We start from the raw sequence: 6,000 nt of genomic DNA, 5'->3' as shown, positions 1-6,000 counted from the left end.
TCAGCGCCTGCCAATATTTCTGTTGTGGCGAATGCTGCCCCCTATTTCCAGCATTTTATCATCTTAATATCTTCCCCAACCAGCTAATTTCGTCTCCTTTTGTCTGTTTTTTTTCTTCTTCTTCCTATCCCTTGTCTCTCCCTCTCCTCCGAGTTAACAACATCAAGGCTGAGAAGTAAAAGAAATGGCCGATCAGGCCGCGCGGTGGAAGAGGAGGGTATTGGAAAGGCTCAAAATGGAGCCGGCACGAGCAAATTGGACATAAGCACAGCGTAGATGTAGAAGAGTCCACATAATGGGGGGGGGGGGGGGGGGGGGGGGGGGGGTTAAAAGAGAGTCCGACGGATTAATGCTGAATGGAATTAAAGAAGACGAAAGGGAGAATGAGATGAGTAAATTGAGCATTACATACTGCATTACAGTGTCTCTTAATTAACCGTGTAAAAGCTTTCTTATTAGGACTGATGCACTCCTCAGTTAACGAGGGAAGAGAGAACGCTCTTTCGGGTTGTCATTGAGATGGGCCTCGAGAGGGACAAGTGAAACAGCAAAGCACTGAATGGGAAAGAGCGAGTACATGTTCGGGACAATGAGAACGAAAGGTCCGAGCTAACCGCTCATGTGAAATCATCTCACTTAGTCGGCTCTGTCTCAATTATCCGTCATCTTTGTCATCCCAGTTCTACGCTGCCCTCCGCCACCTCCCTGTCAGTGAATAGACATTATGTGCTGCTGCATTGAAAGTCTGATCACATCGCAGGGTATCTGTGTGTCAGAGTAGTGTGTGAGTGTGTGAGTGTGTGTGTGTCAAATCATTTCAGTTGCAGGTTCTGCACCTTTTCGCTGTCTATCACTATTAAATCACAGCGAGCTATAAACAATTTAAAACACACGCACACACACATTTGATTCTTTATTTATGCCCACATAGAAACAATAACCAAAGGGTTCACTATAGCAACCGAGATCTGAGCCCGATCCTCAACATGGACTCCTGATATGGAGGCAAAAATGATCACTGCACATGATTAGTCATCAGCTGTTTTTGAGGCATGACGTGCAGATTATGCATTTTAATGAATAGTTAATGTTTTGAGAAATATGCTGGTATCCTTGCTTCCTGGGAGTAAGCTGAGAGGAGATTGATATCAATTCGATGTTGTGTGTGTGAAAGAGCAACTATTGGGTTGAATCTATGCTTTACATTGCAGGGAAATAATTATTTGAATAGGAATGTATGTGTTTGACAAGATGTAAGGGCAGACGTTTAGAGGAATAAGAAGGCACGTTTGAGCCGTACCCTTAAGAAAAGCCTCTTTGTTTCGACATTGTGTCAGATGACGACACGTAAAGGAGTGGGTTTCCCGGTGAAGTGAAGTGGAGCTTCTAAAGATGACCGAGACACATCTGCGATTCGAACGGGACACTTTAATTGTCTCTGCAGTATAACAACTGTTGAAAGTGAACAGTACTCGACATAACCACGTTTTTACACTATCATTGTTTCTATCATTAGCATCAAGAACTCGAATCAAAACAACTTCCTGGCTTCAAGGTAAAAGCACTTCCGGTTTCAATATAAAAGCACTTCCTGTTTCAGTACAATCAGTCAAAGTAAATCACATTAATAAAACAATTTACAACACCCGGAGCCGGCTACAGCGTACTATACAGCAGTATGTGCCGTGTTGTAGTACAGTATAGTGTCTAGTTTTCAGTAGTTTTTTTTAGCATTTCACCGTTTTACAACTTGTTGAATGATTGTGTTTCTGCAGGTTGCACAAATTCCAGTACAATAAGTCTGGACATGTTTTGTCAAGCTCCAACAAATGGCTCCAAACCATACTCCTTAAAATCACAAATTGTCCTTTCACATTTCCGTTAAACAAACAAGATACATCATGTTAATATGACAGTTATAGAAGTATTGGTACATGTGTATTTAACTCAGCAGAGCCAGGCTAGTTTCCCCCTGCTTCAAGTCTTCATGCTTCATGCTAAGCTAAACTATACACATTCTATTCCAGCTCTGTACTTAACCCAGAGACATGCGAGTAGAATTGATATCATCTCACTCTCTTATCCCACTCCTTAATTCTTAGGGAAAGCAAATAAACATATTTCCCAAAATGTTGAACTATTCCATTGTATTTTTCTCTCAACTATCCAGTTAAATATAGAGTTAAAGCAGAAAAGGGAGGATACACTGGCACGCAAATACTTGTAATTGTACACAGATGCCCTTAAATTGCACTTACGAAATTAGCTTTTGATTCGTTATTTGAGATATATGAATGCAAAGCTTCAGAGTTTGAGATGGGTAATGTCGTGAAAGTATCTCAAATCAGACCTGCATGCACTATATCACCACTTTTTGTTTGCAGCAATAGGAAACAAGCCCAAGTCCATTACGAAGTTTAGTCCGACAACTGTCTCGTTGCAATTATTTGAAAGGTTGCTCAGGCGTATCGGAGCTGCAGCAGTCCAGATGGGAGACAAAGAGCGTTTGTTCGAACGACTGCGTCCGAGTCAGCAGATTTTGCACGCAGCGTATCTACGAGAGCACTTGGTTGTCTAAGATCAAACTAAACGTCAGTCTGGGAAGGAGCGACCGTGCGTGTGTCACTGTGATTGACGGCTCTTGTTAAGGGCAGGATTTCTGTGAGGGGAACAGCAGCTCAATCTTGTCAAGGTCAGTCGGGAGGTGTTTGGCAGGAATCCAATTGGAGATATCAGCTAGAAATTGGAGATATGCAATTCAACCTGTGTGTCAGAGCTGGGAATCAAAAGGTCAGCTAAGTGTCATGGCAATGACGGGAGGAATTATGGGACGTGGTGGCAGTGCCAAGAGGTTTGGTGTAGAAAAGAAGACAGTTTGGCCCTGATGGACCTCCCTGGAGAGGAAGACGCGGAGCCTTTTTGTGATACCTACTGCGCAATCTGTGCTTCTGCTGTCTCTTCCCACAATCTGCCTCTGTGTTTCTTTAGCTACTCCTATCGCCACACGACAGTTGTTCTGATAATAAAACTGTTGCTGTCCTCACATGTGTTTGTCTATCTGTCACAGGTGTACACAGTTGCTCTCTTCTCTGATATATATATACGTTTAAGTACCATGCTTACCAGGCCCTATTGCCCCCAGTGTGTCAGTTTGATTAAACTCAGTATGACACCACGCACGGAGGATTGTTTAATCATAACCCAACCGTATAACTGATGGTTTACTGGAATTAAATCATAGGCGAGGTGCACTGTCTGCCCGACATGTGGCAGCTGTTGCAGTTGTTTCACTTCCAGTTTAGTGGCAAGATTACATCAACTCCGAGTGCAGATTCTCATTAATATCTGTGTTAAGTATTCATCTACTGTCAGAGGTGTTCAAACTCCCCCGGGGGGGAGTGGGAGATATTGGGGAGAGAGTGACATGAGGTGAAGATGCTGCTTGAGGCGACAGCCACAGGTGTAGGCACAGGTGTTCTATAAAAAATGGTAAGTTTAGTTATTGTAGTTTGGCCCAATCGCCAACTCAATCGACAGTTGAAGCACCCGATCTCAATTAGTGTCAAAAATTGCACTCATTATATTTGAACATGCTGCGCACATTTCTAGATTCGGTGCCTCACACTTTCAGAGGATGTCATTGTCTCGCATCGCCAGAAATCTCCTTAGAAATCATAGTAAAAAAAAAAAGATGCCCCTTCTAACTTCAGAACTTGCCTGAGAATCATCACGTTTTTAGGTTGTATCAGTGATAGCTGTCAGTACACCCATGGGAACGTTGCCAACAGGAACAGGTAATGGCTAATTCGGTATATTTTTACTGGTGCCACATCGGTCAGGGGCGCAGCAGGGGCCCCCTACAGTCTTTTGAAACCTGACCTTCATGAATAGCTTTTGCGGATACCTATTATCCAACAGGTGCCCTCGGAGGTTTCCTTGTTGGAAAAGGTTGTTAAAGAGCTCACGGAAGGCAGCACGTTCAAATAAATATTAAAGCAGCAATACTGCTCAGTAGTTTCAGATTTTCTTTTTCATGACAAGAGGAGTAAGTTGAACTGACTGGAAGGAAGATGGCATGCTGTCTCGTGTCACAAAGCAGTTAATGTTAGCTGTGAGAAAGAGACCCGATCAGCGTCGATGTGAGGGAAGAAGAAGGCGAGATCAGGGTGGAGGGGGCTGCTGGCAGAGTTTCAAGGCCTGGGATAAGTTGGCTTTGATGGAAATCTTTCACGTCTACATATTTTTAGCTGAGATTTATATCATTCTTTTAACACTTTCTTTGAACTTTGTGTTTAATAAACAACCGTAGGACTAACATGGTGGTGCAATCATCGAGCACAGCATTACATTTGATGGGAAATCAAGGGGAAAGTAATGACTTTTTAAAGTGTGCTGACTTTATACTTCTATAATTGGCATTAAAGCCATGTAAACAGCAAGTTTAGTCAGTTTTTTCTTTTTCTTTTTCTTTTACTTTTTTTTGATTAAATTGAGTCCCAAATGCGCATCTGATTTATTTTAAAAAAAATGTAATGAAAGTTTGGAAAATGAAGTCTAAATCACTAAATCCTCTAACCAAGAGTAGAGCCTGAGAAGTAATGAACCACAATACTGTAAACAGAAGGACATACGAAGATCTTTAATACCATTACAGTTTCATCAGAAAAATGTAACATCTTGACATCTCTGATTGGCAATGATGGTCAACTGTGCTCCCTTGATGGTTTTTCTGTCGCTCTCTTTCTCCACAGTGAACAGATCTGAAGCCAGTGGCGAGAACTGATCGACTTCAGAGCTGACCATAAAAATACAGGAGAAAGAGCTGTTCCTGAAACAAGCGAGAACACACCCGAGTTCATGGGCCACATGTCGACAAAAGCCGGAGAAGACACAGTTGGCAGACTTTGAGGGAATCGTGTTGGGAAGAATAGTGCAAATGGTGCTGCAGCACCTCCTTTCCTGGCAACCCCACTTCAAAAAGTAAGCGTGTATTCAGTTATTCTTGATTTAGACAATCACAATTGTTTCAACCCAATTCCCAAGTTCTGTCTCTTTTTCCCAATCCAAACAGTTATGCCAACAGTTATGCTGCTATATTGATATTTATTTTCATACAAAAATAATAAGTTGTATTTTGCATGTGTTTTACAATAGGAGCAAGGACATAAGGAAAGGAAATACAGCTGGGGAAACGGGTTTTAAGTCCATTAAAAATAAGTATTTGTCCAGAGAAGAGAATTTATGTTTTGATCCAGATGATTGGACGAGTCTTTTTAGGATTCCGGGGTTGTAACAACCTTCATGGATACGGTGCTCAGTGCTGTGACTCAAATAAATGGACCCGGGCTACTTTAACCCCATCTACTGTGAATTTAACTCGATGAACCTTTTATACCAGGATCAACATTTCTAAAGCACGAGCAGAGCATGAGCTGACTTGCTTCTATGAAATGCACAAAATGTAATGTAATTACTGGAAGTAAGAAAGCTGTCCCTGTGCCTGCAATTTGTTTTTCATCCATTATTTTTATGGAAAAAGAAAATTGATGGTTCATCTCAAAAAGTGAAAAGTTTTAAGAGCAAATAGAAACAAAGCCGGAGAAGCACCTTGACTGTATCTTCTCCAATGGTGTCAGCAATAGAATAAGAGATAAATGAAGCTATTAACAAACTAACACTTATCAACGGTTAAACAGCTGGCAATAGAGCTCGATTATCCCCCTCATTTTCTCCTTTTGGGCAAGAGGCCAAACAAAGCAATCAGTAAAGGTTGTACTAAAAGCCAGCACCCAATAATGTAATATACTAACTCCATGACTGCCTCAATTTGTTTTTCTGGTTTCTAAATACACACCATAAAAATATCGTCCATGATGCTGAAGAAATGATATTCTTGCATATTATTTTCATATGTTTTATCGGCAAACATACAATATGTTCTGTGTTTTGAACCCAGTCCGACCAGATTTCAGCGGTGAAAGTGAGATCATGTGGAGTTGT

This window comes from Pholis gunnellus (genome assembly GCF_910591455.1).
Source record: "Pholis gunnellus genome assembly, chromosome: 13".
Taxonomy (NCBI): Eukaryota; Metazoa; Chordata; class Actinopteri; order Perciformes; family Pholidae; genus Pholis; species Pholis gunnellus.
Note: the sequence above shows the minus strand (reverse complement) of the source record.